Raw genomic sequence first — 18,617 nt, 5'->3', positions numbered from 1 at the left:
TGACATTATTCTGCATTCTGTCCATCAACTGTTGTTTTTGCTCGAGTTCTTGGAATGGAGCACCACTCGTCAGTGTCTTATATTGAAAGTGACAGGCCATTCTGGACATTTTGGTGTAGGACCCAATGGGAAGCAGGGGTGTTTTGAATATTCTCCCTAAATGGCCAAGGGTAGGCCCTGATGTGGCTCCCTTGCCCGTTGTGCCTCAGGATCAAAGCTTTATCTCACTGACTATACCTCACAAGGCTGAAACCAGTCTGGTGTTGGATCAATACTAAGTTGCATAAGACAGTCCTCTGTCTGCAGTGGCACAATCGGCAAAAACGATGGTACCTAAAGCCACTTGAAATAGAATAGACTCTTTTCAAGCATTTCTCCCATCACTTTTCGTGGCTTTGATGAAACAGCCAAAGATATGCATAGACTTAGGTCCCTTGCTTGCTGGGCCTCACAGAATCCAATCCATAGCTCCCTGATGAGGCAGAATTAGGCTAAACTGGGATGGGGTTGCTTGTGTTCCCTTCTGAAGGGGGCCTAGCCTAGTGTATGGGATGGACTGTTCCAATGAGGAGTATGGTCAGTACTTATTTCCTATTGTCTGGTTTAAAATTTAAAAAACAAGCAGAAAAAACATGGGCCTTGGGAGCAAAGGAATAATTGTTTGGGTAAGACAAGTCACATGTAGAGTGGAGGTTTGTAGGAGGGAAAGCAGCACATGATGAGTGAGTGAGCAAGAATTCACCTGCACTCCCATGGAGGGTGTTAGATCTGGGGGTCTCTCGTTGTCAATGGTATTCACCTTTATCCAAATAGGGGCCCTTACTTCTAAGTCAGGATAAGGGGATTACACTCCTAAATAACCCCTGCTCACCCCCTTGGTAGCTTGGCACGAGCAGACAGGCTTATCTCAGAGGCAATGTGTTAAGTATTTGTGAATATACACAGTAATACAATGAAAACACTACAGATGGACACAACACGGGTTTTATAAAAATAAGTATTCTTTATATGGACTTAACACAAGACCACAAACAACAAAAATCCACAATGCTGTACTTAAGATTGACCTAAAGATGGTAAAAGTTACTTAGTTAAAGTTGGTGATAAATGCAACAAAGTTCTCAACAAAGTACCTGGATGCGTAACGCAAACTGAACAAAAGGCTCGCAAAAGAGGAGATGCGTTGGTTCCATAATCCGGGGGAGATGATGCGTCACGCCTCAATGCTTGCGCAGAGTAGGGGATGTGTCGTGATCCATACCGGTGCAGGGTTGATGCGCAGATTCTCGGCTTGTGGTCCGGTTGCGATGCGCAAGATGGCGCCTCAGTGCGGTGCGATCATCCTGGTGCGATGCGAGAAGATGGCGCCCTTGATGTGACGATGCGATGATGCTGCGATGACGATGCGTAGGCGCCCTGGCAGACTTGCGACTACTCTGTACTTTGGAGCCGCAACAGGCCCTGTGACACGCTTCTCCGGTGATGCGATGGCGACTCTCTCGATGGCGTCACGCTTCTCCGGTGATGCGAAAGCAGGCAGCTTTAAAAGAAGACACGCTTTCTGGGAGATGCGGCGGCGGCACGCTTCTCTGGCGGTGTGAAAATTTCAGCTGCAGCGGTAATGACATGCTTCTTCTCGTTGTGTCGCGATTCCAGCTTCCAGCGACACGCAGGCTTCTGCAGTTAGAATTCCCAGCAAGGAAATTCAGGGGGGAGCTGGAGATGAAGTCTTTTGTCCCTGAGACTTCAGCAGGAGGCAAGCACAAATTCAAGCCCTTGGAGAATATTAAGTAGATGATGAAAGTCCTTAAAAAGTTCCTTCTCCATTTCCTTGGCAATAAAGAAACCACTGCAGGCCAACCCAGCAAACAGCACACTGGCAGAGGGCAGTCCAAACTCCTGCAGCTTCCTTGGTTCTTCTCCTTGGTAAAAGGTTTCTTGTTCCCAGAAGTGATCTAAAGTTCTTGGGTCTGAGTCCCAATATATATACTGCTTTTCCCTTTGTTCTCTGAAGGCAGAGGGGCCTTTGCCCAGTCCAAACCTTCCTTCCTTTCACAGTGCAGGGCAGAGACATCAGCCACCCCATTTGAGGTGGAGCCAGCACAGGGGAGGGAAGGCACAGCTCTGGAGCACTTTGTTGACAAGATTCCTCCTCTCCTTTCACAGTGCAGGGTAGAGACATCAGACACACCACAGGAGGTGGATCCAGCATTGTAGAGGTAAGGCCCTTCCCTATTCAGGTCCCTGGTGCAACTCCTCCCTCTCATCTAGATGCAGATCTCTCTATTCACCACTGGGCTGCCTCAACCTGTCTCCTGGAATCCCCCAGCGCTGTCACTCAAAACCTCCAGACAAGGAATACACAACCTAGCAGAGGCAGGCCTGGACAGTTAGGTAAGAAAATACCTACTTTCTAAAAGTGGTATTTTCAAACACAGAAGGTTAAAACCAACTTTACTAAAAGATGTATTTTATCATTCTGAGTTCAGGCATACTAAATTCGAATTTCTACCATGTTCCCTGATGCAGTTAGGATTATAAGATGTAATAATTTAACTGCCCATTCTGGCCTATGGAGAACAGGTAGCCTTGCAATAGTGAAAAACGAAAATGCCTGTAATTCACTATTAGGAATGCTGTACACACCAGGGTATGTCCTACCTTATACTTACAATGCACCCTGCCCTTGGGCCTACCTTAGGAGTGTCTGATATGAAGAAGAGGGAAGGTTTAGGGCCTGGCAAGTGGGTGCACTTGCCATGTCGACATGGCAGTCACAGACTGTACACAGGCCCTGCAATGGCAAGTATGAGACAAATTTTACAAGCTGCTTCTGTGAGTGGCACAACCAGTGCTGCAAGCCCACCACCAGCATTTGACTTACGAGCCCTGGGCACACACATGGTGCACTGTACTAGGGTCTGACAAGTAAACCAAATAACCCAATCATGGAATCACTAATTAGTACATCAATTTAACATAGGGAGCACTTGCACTGTGGCACTGAATAGCAGTGGCACAGTGCCCAAAACATATAACCAGCAAAAACATATCAAAACAGAGGAGGCAATCCAGCAAAAATGGGAGGGAGACTCACGCCAATGATGCCAGGTCTAACACGGCTAAAGGCAAAAACGTGTTCCCTGAATGCAAGCAGCGGATGGATACCAGTCATTCAAATGAAATGGATGGTACAGAAGGTATTCTCCAGGGGTGGGACGCAAAACAGCCAAGGAAAGAAAGCTAACGCATTAGAAGCAAGAAAAGGAGATTGTAAAGAAAGCTAACTAAATTTAAGCAACTTGCTGACCTAAAGCTCACTATATATATATTTTTCATGTGTTGGCGACAATAGATTTGCGACAAAAGACACCAAAAGTTTGTCTATGTGCGACCTAAAAAACGCATGCTGCTTGCCATTATAAAAAAAATAGGATTCAAGCAAAAGAAAAAGATTTCATTAACACAATGAAAAAAGACTAAAAGAGAGCACGGTCGTTGTTTGTACTAGATCAAAGCACTGAAGCTTCGGAGAACATCCTAGCTTTGGTTTGTTACAAAATTGACTTAAGTTTTTTTTTAATTTTGCATACTAATTGAAACACAAAGTACTGATTAGAATGATAATAGTCATGTCGGACTTGCTGTAACCTATTTGATAATTCTGAGAAATATTGTTCAAAATAAGTGCCGAACAAAATATTTGAATTAACACATTTTAAAAAGCACAAAACAATAAACTATAGATAGCAGGGTCAAACCATTGTCTGCACTGATACAAAAGACTACAGATGTGGAGCTTTGCTAAGCTATCCATGTGCTCATTCTGCAATGAAAATAGGCAAATTAGTGGCATCGGTGCATGGAATGTATCAGTGTATTACTGACCGAGTAATGCTATCTGTCGCTGACGATGGTATATGATTAGCTGCACTATTTTTTACATCTTCTTTGCAAATGAAGTTTTCTATAAGGAATCAGACAGCAAGCATGTGCTGAGATTGATAGTCAAAGACTACAAAAACACATGTTGCTCATTACTACGTAAGTTAGGAACTGGGTGTGATGGTGGCACTGTTGTCTGTATTATCTCATGAGATTGCCTTTTGCGGAAACCATTGTCTAAATTCAAGGACAGATACACCCCACTCTCTCTACACCTGTGCATCAGCAAACAGCATTCATTCAAACTAAAGAGAACTAGTGACTGAAGTCGGCTGGCTCGTGAATGATGCAGACTTAGGTGGGGAGAAGCAAAATGTGAATGACAATTTAACAAATCTATTAATAAAGGCTACCAACTCAAAGACCCCAAGCCTTTTGCCTTCCTCCTCTTCTTTTTCCACCCTTTTTTTGTTGGCTTTAGGACTCTGAGCACTTTACCAATGCTGACCAATGCCTAAGAGCATGTGCTCTCTCGTCAAAATATGGCAGTTGCGGACCGTGGAGGGAGTTCCGTGGGGTGGAAAGGCGGGGCGGGGGTAGTAAACACCAGAATATAGATGATTGGAGGTAAGTAAACAATTAAATAAATATAACGAATTTCGTTGTGCGCCCTGCATCGCAGTGCGCTACGAAATTCGTTTCATTTATTTATTTGTTTACTTACCTCCAATCATCTATATTCTGGCGTTTACTACCCCCACCCTGCCCCTCCCCTGCCCTGCCTACCCTCCATTAGCCGCAACTGAAACATAGTATAATTGGTTTACATCTGTTTGGCCTATTTGATTTCATTGAATGTCCCTTGTAAAGTGGTATACCATATACCCAGGGCCTGTAAATGAAATGCTACTAGTGGGCTCTTCACACACCGGATTCAAACTGCGGTTATGGACGGATGCTTTTGTGCCACCTCCTAAGGATTCAGAGCTTTCAAGGAACCCATTGTCCAATGCTCACCAAAGCGATTACAGATTCTTCGGAGTTAAGGATTTAGGCATGGTTCTGACGGATGCCGCTGTACCGTCACTGAAAGCTTATGAGGCCTCAGACAATCCACTTCCAAATAGTTTACCATGAAATCACCCCGGCCTTCCTCCAACACGTTAACAGTTCTGAAGGAGACCCTTAGAGATGTTTTCCAATAACACTCCTTCACATAGGGTTGCAACATCGGTATTGAACATCGGTATTGAACAAGACATCCCACACCACCATTTCAAATAGTGATGCCTCAGGACAAGGCTATATGTGCTAAATAATGGGTCAAGTTATTGTGGATGCATATTAAAAGTCCCACCACCCCTTGTTCTTCCCACTATGTACCGTAAATGTTAAATATTGTCTCTTGTTTATTACACAGCATATGTTTATGTATATAAATGCTTATGTATATTTGGTCATTTGTATACATTTGTATGCCTAATATGAGATACAATATATGACGAATAATATATCGTTCACCTTTTCGAATATTTTTGTAAGGCTCCATTTTGTTTGTTTATCTGTATGATTTAGGCACGCTGACGGCAAATGAGGTTGTTCAACAGTTATATTTGCTGAACACAGTGAAGGATATGACCAATTTTGCTAAGTTCATCTATCACGCCCGCCAAGCTCTTATGGACAGGTCAACCTTGGCACTGCGTGGGAACTATCTGGATGAGGGACCCACGCAGTCTGGCCCTCACTGAAAGTCTGCTTTGGCGCAACTAAAGGACTAATACTAATTGCATTTTATAAAACAAAAACACCAAATGTTGGTTTTTAGGAATAAGACGTGTATATATATTATTCTATTTTAACGATCTCTTTTATATTGATCGTCCTTTTGTATTGGTTTTTATTAATCACACAAATAAAGAATCATTGTCATTGTATGGTTTAGGCACCAATTGCCATTGATTGGTACATTCCTACTGATCAGGATGAGTATAAATACTAAAGAAATGTAGTTTTTACAGAACCGAACCAATTATTATATATATACTGGACTAGTGGGCCTGTAGCACTGATTGTGCCACCAACAAAAGTAGCCTTTCAAACCTGTTTCAGGCCTGCCACTGTAGGGCATGTGTGTGCAGTTTACTGCTACTTTGACTTGCCAAGCTTAAAACTCCCCTTTTATTACACATAGGTCACTCTTAAGGTAAGCCCAGGGTAGCCCTATGGGCACAGTGCTGAGTAAATGAAAGGTATGACATGTACTGGTATGTTGTGCTTATAACTCGGTGTGTATTGCAGCCTGTCCCAACACATGTCTGGGTGATAGCTCCACTTTGTGCATTCCCTCTAGACAGTCACAACACGGGGAGGAGTACCCATCTACATACATCTGCATTCTTATGATCTTCCCTGGTTTGGATAGAAGCAAACACATCACTTGAACAGGATGTGTCCTGTCCCCACACAAATGACTGATTACCCCCACAGATAGCCAGGAAGACAGGACTGGGTTGATAGGAAAACATGTGCTCTTCAGAGAACTGATTTGAAGTCACCCCCACATCAAAGGCACTTTTGGGTATGCGTACTGGGTGTCTGACACACTACTGGACTTGTAACTGAAGCTCTGTTAAGAACTGCTGTGCTGGTTAAAGGATTAAACTGGAGAGCTGATCTGAAAGGTCTGCTTTTCTGTGTGTTGCCCTGCTGCTTTCTGACTCTGCTGAAGGAGAGCTGGACTTTTCCTTCACTCAAGGTGATCTCCGAGGGCTTGTTGGTTTGAGACTCAGGGATATCAAAGTCTCGACGGCTGCTCTTTTGCATGGCTCGCTGGAAGTAGCCCAGACACTTGCAACATGGATTTCAACGCATCTTCTGTTTGCATGTAGCAGAACCGGCACAGCAACCTGGTTACGGGAGTAAAATCAGTGCACCGGATCCAGTGCTTTGCCTCCAGAGATTGACGCATCGAATAGCGTATCGCCACTGCTGCAGCTTGATGAGATCAATGCATCCCCTCAACTGCATGGCAGAATCCGGTGCATTGTTTAATGCCTCTCGATACAAGCACCTCTGTTCGGAGCTGATGCATCAGCTTCACCAGCGGGCCTTGACATCGACGAATCTTGCTGTTTCCGACCAGGAAAGGTACTTTGTTCACTGGTTCCTGAGTGGGTCCTGTAGCCGGTCAGCGATCTATTGCGGTTGGCCCGAACTTTGACTCTGCCTTGTCCAGTGCGATCCAAAGTAACCTTTTAAGCGCTACTTGCTTTTAAGTACTTTACTGCATTTATTCCTTTAAATTTCACTATCTCAACTTCTATTTTTGTTGTTCTGGTCTAGGTTTGTTCATGATATCTTAGTCTATTTTTCAAACCTGTTGTGTGTCTTTTTGTGGTGTATTAATTGTGTTACTGTGTGTGTGTTGCACAAAAACTTTACACATTGCCTCTAGATAAGCCTGACTGCTCTGTGCCAAGCTACCAGATGGTCAGCACAGGTTCTCTTTAACTCTGACAGGAGTGGTGGTTGCTGCCTGACCTGGGTGCATACCTCAGCCAACCAGGAATCCCATTTCTAACATTGAGTACTTCAGAAACAAACCCAAAACAATCATTTCATTCTAGCCTTTTCATTTCACTTTCTTGATTTTTTTTCTAGAACTGACAATCTTGCTTGACCTCATACATACATCCTTTATGTGGGTCTTGTTTTTATGATTTTTTTTATTTACAAATATAGAGATAACAAGTAAAATGAAACCAACCATATGGGTAAACAACTTAAAAATATTCAGGTAAAGACAACACCACAAGATAAGAGATTTTGATTACCAGTAATAGAACTCAATTGTGTTCCTACACCTTCTGAAACTATTGAGTAGTATTATAAAGATCATAAAACCCTTTTCTATATATTAGTCTTTTACAAGAGTGTTGTATGTGTGACAAAGTACATCCAACGGCGCATTTTAGGGGCATGAATAGTCACTGAGGAGTTGCCTAACCATAAATAGGCATGTGGTCAAAAGGCCGAATGCCTTAATGCAGACCCCAAAGAATTTTGCAAACATTTTTATGTGCAAAAATATTTCAAAATTGGCACTTTTCTAAAATCCCTGCAATTATTACAGCCGTGCTAAAAAAAATAGTTTAAAAAAAAAAAAAAAAGAGGGTGACCATCTTTTTACTGACTCTACACTGCCACTAACCCAGTAAAAGGAGGGTGAGAAAAAAGAGGCTTGCAGAGAACATAAATGTTAACTTCCCCCCTCGCCTGCCTTGTAAATGCACAAAGAACCCTCTTGTACAATTAGCCTGTGTCCTGCCTCAAGTGTTTCATTGTGCCCCCTGTGGACACTGCAGGCCCTGGGAACTCACTCCTGCCCCACACTCTCTGCTTTTTGTGACTCATCTCGCTTCTGTGGCCATACTACATTTGCTGCCCTTTCTCTCCTGTCGCCTATCACCTACCCTCATGTCTCCTATCTCTCCTCATCACCACTGCTGCCACAGGACTCCTCTCTTGACCATGCTTACTCTGACTCCCTTTCTCATGACTCATCTTACTCTCACACCATCCAATTAGACTCTTCTGCCCCCCCACTGCGCGTCTGTGCCCATCCACTACCCTGATGCCCTGTGCACTGCAGAGAAGACAGGCTATCTAATGCCAGAGAGAGCAGAGGTTTCATATTGCAAACTCCACTCTGTGGAACCAGATATCCTCTAATTTCAACCACTGTGCATCTGGAGACTCTGCAAGGTTACAGATTGTGATATAGTCTAGTCTTCAGCAGCAACAAAGGTCAAGCTGTGCATTATTGTTATTAATCAAAGTCTCATTTTCCGCCTCCTGCAAACATTTTACAAATTGTGAGATTTCAGGCTGTAAATTTGGCTTTTGCTGGCTACATAATGAGTCAACTGAAACTGCAAAATCCTGGGGCAGGAATCTGTTTATGAAGTCACAGAAATCTGTAGCAAGTTGCAATAACCTTATAATGTACAGTTGAGGTATTTATGCCATATAATAAATATGTATTTCCAACTCTCAAAGACCTTTCATTTTGTCCCAGGTCATATATAAGTTGATGAATGAGTCCCCGATTTTATTTGCATTGTGGCACTCGCAAGTTTGTATTTTTTGATTGTGAATGAGAACAGCTAGTCCCAGAATGCAATACAGAACCAGGACTGTATTTGTAAATTGCCCCTGGCATGGGATAACAGTAGAGATTCCTTGGGGGTAGAAAGGCCAACTTTTTCCAATCGTACATCTGTTTGCAGTAGGGCAGCAGAAATGTTTAGGAAAGGCTCATCAACTCATTCCTTTTCATTAAAGCCCCACTGTGCGTGGCCTTGCTCATTAAGCAAGAAGATGCGAATTGGACAAGGGAAGGGGGTTGCATGCCTAGCGTACAGCAAGACAAATGACTTCAAGATATATAGCCAAGCGGGTGAATGTTTGCTGTCTGCTATCTATGAAAAATGAGGCAAGAAGAGATTTTAGGTTGTAATGCATAGAAGGTGGTATCGCAACTTTGGAGACTAATCTGTGTATCTTTGCATTTAAAATCTACCTTCTGTTAGGCGTATCTTCCATGATGCCACCGTGTTTGCTACTAGAGTTATTTCAAGTTCGTTTCGAAATGCACATTCCATTTTTTACAATTCTCACTTTCACAGAAACCTATGCCTTGTGTGCACGGATAACGATGTGCTGTTGGAAAAATCTGTACAAAATTCTGCTTGGTACGTAATTATTATGGAGTTACCAGAGGCTTCTCACATAATCCCCACTATAAAAACAATCTACTTCTGAGATTTTTTTTTTAAATAAGAGAGCATATCTTCTTGACATCTTAAACTGAAGTCTATTTTAAAGATACAAGGGAACCCGAAGAGTAATTAAGGACCACGGGAATCGATTATTTTTTGGAACAATGGTCCTTAGCATAACATTTATATACAAAAAGAAATGCAATATAGACCTTAATGGGTACTATAGTATTTCGATGCCCAGCCGGACAAAGAATCCCTAACAATTATGAGCTTGGGATCGAAACGCCGTCGACATATTGATTAGTGCTATTAATTTCTATTTTACACATGATTCATGTGGTCACTATGTGGGGTAGATTGCTTCATTGTATGACCAAATCAAGCTCCCATTGCTCAAACTATGGCCTGTGTCCTTTTGTTTTGTATGCGTAAATGTTTACCCTTTTTTTTGTTCTCTTTCGGGTGCAGGATTGTGTCCTGTTATATTGTACTTGTCTCTAATGTAACAAAATTACTTTTATTCTGAAAATTAAAATTCTTTGTCCGCTTGGCATCGAAATACTATAGTACCCATTAAGGTCTATATTGCATTTCTTTTTGTATATAAATATTATGCTAAGGACCATTGTTCCAAAAAATAATCTTAAACTGAAGGGCAATGTAATAGCTTACAGCAGAAAGGTGTGTACTTTGCTTCCTTAAAAATAATATGAACGCTTGTTTCACTTCAAATATAAACACAATACAAACAAAGAGGAAACTCAGTGGTGGCTCGCATAGCGCATGTTGCGGGGCGGTGAGGCGGGACAGGGGCAGGGCAAGGCGGGGGTAGTAAACTCAGACATACGACAGAATGGAGGAAAGTAATGATTACTATAGTCCGATCCGTCATATGTACGAGTTTACTACCGCCCCACCCGGCCCCTCCCTCTCCCCCGCCCCGCCTCACTGCCCCGCAGCACGTCCTATGCAAGCCGTCACTGAGGAAAATGACAGGTCATTGAAGTCAGTATCAGAACTGTGAGAAATGCAGCTTTTTATTAAATATACAGCACCTCTGAAGTTGCTTTCTTGGAAAAGGGTTCCACTTTCTTTAGTAGAGAAAGCTAGTGCCAAGCCATATGTTCATTTAGGATATCCTGAAGGGATTCCCAGTGACCTGGATGAGTGAAAGGCAGGGTTCAGATCCATCCAGGTTCATGTTGAGCCAGATTTGGACAAGTTGTTGCTTGTTCTTCTTGGTGAGTGGCAGGAATTATTTTTGTTCAGGTTGAGCTTTAGGTAGGAGGTTGTCTTCTATACATATTAATTAGCACTCTAAGACCCTTGTGATTCTGTGCGGACTCTGGAGAGGAAATACGTGATATGCGGGTAGGTGTTAGAGTGTGGTCAACGTCCAGCATGTTTGAGACAGAACAGGTAATGACAGTATTCAGAATCGATATAGTTGCATATCGTAGATGTAGAGATTAATACCGTCAAACATTGCAAAGTCTGGAGTTGGTCCATGACTATTAGCAAGTACTAGAGGGCAAACTAAAGGGTCAACATGATTAGAAGGTCTGTCCTTGAAGTTTCATTTTCAGTGCTACTGTATAGTAATTGATCACAAGATGGGGGGGTTCTATATGGAATGATAACACTATCACACTGAAACAATTCAGCTTCTCAATGTAAATGACTAGTAAATAATCACCATCACTTCTAATGTGCATCTGTGTTATATTAATTACATATCTATATGTTCCACATGGAACACCGTACACCACAGTGACCATGGTTGTGCTAGAGCCTCAAACCAGAAATATGTTTCCTCACGGAAACCTGGCTGAAACCCCACACTGTTCCTTCCATAACTCTGGGTATCCCTCAGGGATATAAAATTTTAAGACTGGATCGCCCAGTAAAAACTGGTGGCGGAACCGCCATTATCTATAAAGAAAAGCTCCATATCACAGTGTTAGAACAAACAATTCTGCCTACTATGGAAATTATGATTTTTAAAATTAATACTAGATCTAAGGATCACTGGAGAGGCGCCCTAGTATACCGACCCCCGGGCCCTAATGCTGGCTTTTCACTAGCTTTAACGGAAATACTAGCCCCATATATGAGAGCTAAAGAAAATTTCATCCTGCTTGGAGATTTTAATTTTCACGCAGACGTAGCTGAAGACTCTGATACCAAACTTCTTTTAGCTGACCTTGCTCTTCTGGGTCTCCACTTAAGAAACAGCGGCCCCACCCACAGGAAAGGCCACACTTTGGATTTAATATTCACCAATCATCCCTCGATACAATGCCACCCCCCTAAGTCTATTAACTGGTCTGACCATAGTATGCTGGAATTCTCCTTTTTACAACTAATTAAACCCTCTGATCCCCCTATCACTTTGAGCATTAAACGGAGACCATGGCATAAAATCACCCCGGACTCTTTTGAGCAAGTCTGGAGAGAACCTACTATTTCTGATTCTGATAATACAGAATCGGCTCTATCCAAACTAAATAATACTCTTCTGGATACCATAAACTTATTAGCCCCACAAAAGATAGTCAAACAATCCTCATCTGCCAAAAAATAAATATGGTACACCGAAACCCTAAAAATAGAGAAACAAAAATGCCGAAAGCTGGAAAAACAATGGAGAAAGAACCATTCTCCCGCTAGTAAGGAACTCTACTTGCAGGCAATATCCACTTACCATAAAAATATAAAAAAGGCAAGAAAAACATGCATACTATCTCAGCTTGAGGAAGCCGGCAACTCAACTAGAGAACTATATAAAATCCTTAATACCTTTACCAATCCTTCGGCTTGCGAAAGCCCCGACACCTTCTCCCAAGAGTTGTGCAATAAAATTTCTCAATTTTTCGAGGAAAAGATCGAAACTATCTATGATAAAATCCTGGCCAAACATTCCAATATTTCGGAAAAACATAGTATCTTATGCCAAAAAACCCCCACAGAAACCTTCAGTGACATCCCAGAAGCCACGGAGAGTGATATTTTATCACTACTGAGCGACATGAAATCTGGCTCCCCTCATGATCTTCTCCCTGCCAGACTCACAAATAATCTGAGCAGAGTATTATACCCGATCATCCAAAAAATCCTCAACCTTTCCTTTAAAGAAGGTAAACTTCCGCAGCAATGGAAAGAGGCAGTTGTGAATCCGATACGTAAAAATACCATCTATCCCTGGACGGAACTCTCCAACCTCCGCCCCATCTCTCTTCTGCCCCTCCTGAGTAAGTTGGCAGAGAAATTTGTTAACATCCAGATTTCCGGTTTCATAGAGGCGACAGGGGGCCTGGACCAATCTCAATCTGGGTTCAGGCCCAACTACAGCACCGAATCAGCTCTCCTCTCCGTGACTGATAACATCAAAATGTCACAGGATAGAGGAGACTCAATGATTCTGGTGCTGTTAGACCTGTCAGCCGCTTTTGATACTGTTTCTCATAAAATCTTGTTGAGCCGACTGCAAGGAGTGGGCATTGGAGGTCTGGCCCTGGCATGGTTGGAGAGTTTCCTCTCCGGACGCTCACAATCTGTCAGCCTGGGCCCCTACCATTCCATCTCTAGGGCGCTCACGAAGGGGGTGCCACAGGGCTCATGTCTAAGCCCCACATTATTTAATGTGTATGTGGCCCCCCTTGCTGAGATTGTGAGGAAGTATGGATTCACACCAGTGTCTTACGCCAACGACACTCAACTCCTCTACCCTTTCCATGCCCTTAATTCTAATGTTAGGGAAAATTTTGCGGAAGGTATGAGGGCTGTTTCAAATTGGATGGCCTCCAACTACCTCCTATGCAATGTCGGGAAGACAGAGGTGATGCTCTTTGGGAAAGCTAACATACTCTGGTCTCCCGACTGGTGGCCTATGGACTTAGGACCTGTACCCTCTCCAAAACTTACAGTCAAAAATCTGGGTGTGAAATTGGATCAAAACCTAACCCTAAAAGAACACGTAAACGTGATCGCTGGAGCCTGTTTCCGCACTATTGGCCTGCTTAGACGAGTTTTCCCTCTCTTACCAGACACCTATAGAAAGACCCTTGTGCAGACCCTGGTCATAAGTCGATTAGACTATTGTAACGGGCTCCTGATACAAGCCAATGAGGATGCCATCAATCGATTACAGGTGGTCCAGAACACGGCGGCCAGATTGATCCTGAATGCTCCCTCAAGAACATCTTCCAGACCCCTGTTGAGAGAACTACACTGGCTCCCTATACGCCAACGTGTTAAATTTAAGATCTGCTGCACTGTCCATAAGTGCCTGTTTGGAAACGGTCCCAATTACTTAACTCAAAAACTACAGCTTTATAAACCGGACCGAGATCTGCGGTCAAGCAATCAACTTCTGCTAAAACCCCCTTTTGTCAAAAATACCAGACAAGGTGGCCGAGCTTTCTCCTTAATGGGACCGACCTTATGGAACAACTTGCCCCTTAGCCTCAGACAGACCATCAATCATCTATCATTTAGAAAAAGGCTAAAAACCAACTTGTTTGCAGAAGATTAATCTACTGTAATGCCATCACTGTAACCTCTAGCTCTTCTGTAATGCCCCTGTTTTTGCACCAACTTAGTGAGCAAAGCGCGGAGATACCCCGTACGGGGTCGATTCTTGCGCTATACAAGAAATCAAATAAATAAATAAATAAATGTAATGTAGAATGGATCTGTGCTAGGGATTCCAAATGGAGCTTTTGGTATCAGGCGCTGCTGTTGCTGGAAGCTCTTTCATTGATTGATGTACCAGGGAAATAGTGCAGTAAGCTACTTTGTGCATCACCGTGTTGGAGTAGTCATTACAATGGTAGGCAATGAGTGACCCTGGTACAGGGACCCACTGTATCTGACACTGGAAATAAAGATAAGGAGCAGCATATCTAAAGACATTTCTCATATGTCTAACAAATACTTTGCTTTGTTTACATCTGCATGAACAAGAGTGTACTACAGAGCAATCAGTCTTCAGAACCACTCATTGTTAACCAAATAATTGTAATCTATATCTTTCTACCTTTGCACAATTCAAACTCGCTTTATCATTTAATCTCACCAAGCTCTCTGCATCACTGTGAAGTGCTTTCGCCATCAGGTGGTCCCTGTGTCTGTATCATTGCAGTTCTGATCTGCTCTTACGCCTTACTCCTAAACTTGCATCTTACTGTTGTGACGTGACGTGCGCCCCACATCGCGACATAGAGAAGCTAGTTCTCACTCTAACTCTCGAATACAAGTATGCGAGGTGACACAGCATAATGTGACTTGCCACCATTTTGAAAAGCAGTGTGTACTCTTGGACCAATTACGAGTGATGCTTAGGAACGAACAACAGGTTGACCAAAACGCTTTAATTATGAGTGATGATTGGATCGCTCAACAGATGGAACGAAATAAAGTTCTAAAAAAAACACAGGGCCGGACCGGGAGCAGCAAGCAGCCATGTCAGATTGCTGCTCGACCGGCCCTGGGGAGGGGGGCTGCTAGTAAAAAGCACATCTTACGCTTTTGTTACTGGTGCTCAATTGCATTACCGCTGCACAACTGGCCCCAGGTAACAAAACCGCCCCCTATGGACAGAAAAACAGTCCCCACCCCTCCGGCCGACCGTGGAAATGCCCAGTGCCAACTACAGCCAATCCGGTCCTGAAACCACGTTATATTACTGGGTAAGTGCATGTTAATTGAGACTGGATTAATTTCTCATTATATCCTGACTTTCAGGACTAAAACGTGTATCAAATCTATACATTTATTTATAATTACTACATAGAACATTGCAACCAGCTGTTTTAAAAATTCTCTTTAGCAAGAACTTCTAACTCAAATATCCTGTCTTAAACATTAAGTGGCATCCATAAATGCATGGAATCTTACTCTAATTCAACCATTCAGACCATCTTCTGGTGAAGCATCATTAAAGTGGAGCAATGGTCTGAATTATTTTTGAATTATTTTTCTACATTTGATGAAGAGGAAGATTTAACCCAGATGCAAAAAGAAAATACTATTACATTGTCTGGGTCTTTGTGGTTTAAAAATGTAGTACTGTATTAAAAGAAAACCCAGACAACCTGTCAAGGGTAATGTGTTCACTTGCTGTAGAAGATTTGCAGTCATACTTTGCACCCACTGTATGCATAGGCATTGGTAGCTGCAAGTTCCACCACAGAAAACAAAATTAAGACAAACCTATTGAGAAATGTGTCTCTGCCTTGGATTGCAGTAACTTGCTGTTTTGGAAATCTATATGTCGAACTCAGAAGAGATCAAATCGTGATGCATGTTTCAAATTCTAGTATTGAAGATTCTTTTGAGCTGACTGTCAAAAATGGCAGAATTAACTGGAAGATGCGCCAAGGCAGTACTTTCTGAGGAGAAATGCAAAGACAAAAAAGAAACTGTTATGAAAGTTAAGGTTGGCAAAACGATCATCCAAAACCAACTAAACACTACAGGGAAAAATCTACCAACTGAAAAACCTAGTATAAGGAAGCTGAATGCTAATATAACTACTGTGAAAAGCTACAGATTTGGACACACCAGTCATTTTGCATATTAAAAAAATGCCCAGCACATAACCGAAGCTGCTCTGGATGTGGAATAATAGCACACCTTTACAAAGTATGCCGGAAAAGGAAGGATAATTCAATAAAAACTCCTTGATGAAGAAATCGCCTTAGATCCTGAAAAGACAGGGGTTGGCAGCACAAACATCTGTCTAATATTCATTAATCCTCTCTCAGGGTACCAAAAAGAAGCCCAAATGTGAAATATCTGTAGATGGGGTAAATATGCTAATTGTTGTAGCTTCAGGTTCCTCATATACAATTGTTAATATGGAAGTTTAGGTAGACTAATTCATAACAACTCTGTGTGAGTATTTAGAACCAGCAGACATTTCACCAAAAACTTTACAGGGTTATTGGTTGATATTATTGGTTTAAGGAATTTGTTATGTAAGTTTAAAGATAGACAGGCAGAATGAAAATTGCATATTGCGAAGAAAGGTCCATCATTGTTGGGGTGGAAGGATCTAAGAGACTTACGGATGATTCCAGACCCGAACAGCCCCCAATCTGCTTCAGTCATTTGAACTGAAAATGCAGTTTTTGTACAAATTCTGATATCACACACTAAGAATTTTCTTGGGCAAAATTGGGGAACTGAAGGTTTACAAAACAAGATGGATGTGCCTTGTTTCCATTAAACAAGGAAGGTTCCCATCACAAAGTTATCTCCACGGGCTTCTGAGACAGGCAGATTTGAACTAGGCGCAGCTGCTAATCCGCCGCCAGCACCTGCCAGAAAAACCAGAGATTGACCAAATGTCACTTCCCGTTGGAAGTTTTCAATTTTGTTGAGCATTCCATTCCTCTGATCAGGAATGACCCAAGTGTATCGACGGGTAGTGGATTATATGTTAACATGGATAATAGCGGCAAGTGTAAGACTCGTACAAGTATTTACCTGGTTGAAAAATGTAGCGGTTATCATGCCGGTGACTTATTTAAGCATTCATGAAAGTTTTTCATAAACTTAGTTTTAGGGGTGGGTGGTAAACTCAGCTGGTAGTTGACGGAGCGCATAGTGGCAAAACTTCGCAAACTCAGCCTGCAGAGTGGAGTTTACCATCCACCCCTACAAAAAACGTACTGTCTTTGTCCCCTCATTTGGGTGTGTCCAATTGGTAAGGGTAACTTTTGGCCTCACTTCTGCAGCAGCCATGTTCCAGAGATTAACATACCAGTTGTTTAAAGGTATGAAGAATGTAATATTCTTTCAAGATGACATCCTTGTAATATGTAAGACAAAGAGTCAACACAATACGAACCTTGCACAAGTGTTATAGATTCTCTAAAGAATGGTGAGAACAGAGAATACAGCAAGTTTGCTAAAAAGAAAGTTACATATTCAGGCCATGAAATGAGTAGTGAGTGAATTAACCTAAATCAGAAATACTTGAAGTGATAAAGAACTCGCCTTTTCAGAGAAACAAAGATGATGTGAGGACATTTCTGGGACTCGCAGAGTGTATTCAAAATTTGTGAACAATGTTTCCAGGAAAACATACCAAACAGAACAACTTAAAAAAATTAAGAAGTAATTTGAGTGGTCCAAGGAATGTCAAGACATCTTCCAAGAAGTTATAAGTAACATTTGTAGTACCCCCCCATTACAAGGATTTGATTTTGAATAAAAAAATGTGTGTAATGAATGATGCAAGTGGAAATGGGTTAGGTGATTTTTTAAACCCAAGCAAACACACTAGGGAATGAGAGCTTGGCTGATTTTGATTCCTGCACACTTACCCCAACAGAAGAAAAGTCTCTGTCATTGATCGGGAGCTCCTTGCATGTGTTAGGGGACTTGAGCACTATAGACATTGGGCCTGATTTACAGAGGTAAAATCAGACGAAAGTCTAACTTTACAACTTTTGGTATTCATAAAGGGCATTTACTACTCGTAAATGCCCTTTGTCAATACCAAAAGTTGTACTTTACGACTTTCGGTATTCACAAAGGGCATTTACGTCTAGTAAATGCCCATTGTGAATACTGAAAGTCGTAAAGTTAGAATTTCATCTCATTTTTCCATTGTGAATCGAGCCCAAAATATTTTGGGGACATGTGTCACTTAGATCACAAGGCCTCTTAAAAAGGTACTCACAACCTAGGGTTTGTACAATTCTTCTGCAAGCTTAGCCCTCATGTCAATTGCATTGTTAGACTATAACTATGATGTACAGTATGCACCAGGTGTAAAGAACAAGGGAGCTGATTTCCTCAGACATTTACCCGTATCCCTGAAAAATGCACCAGATAATAATTAAAAAAAATATTGCATGGTGATATATTGAAGAAGTTGATGGCATTTCAAATAAAGAACAGATTAATGCTCAAGATAAGGATCAGGTACAAGAA

The sequence above is a fragment of the Lissotriton helveticus genome, chromosome 4_1 (assembly GCF_964261635.1).
Source record: "Lissotriton helveticus chromosome 4_1, aLisHel1.1, whole genome shotgun sequence".
In the NCBI taxonomy this organism is placed as follows: domain Eukaryota; kingdom Metazoa; phylum Chordata; class Amphibia; order Caudata; family Salamandridae; genus Lissotriton; species Lissotriton helveticus.
The sequence above is the reverse complement of the archived record's forward strand: the minus strand, read 5'-3'. Positions refer to the sequence as shown.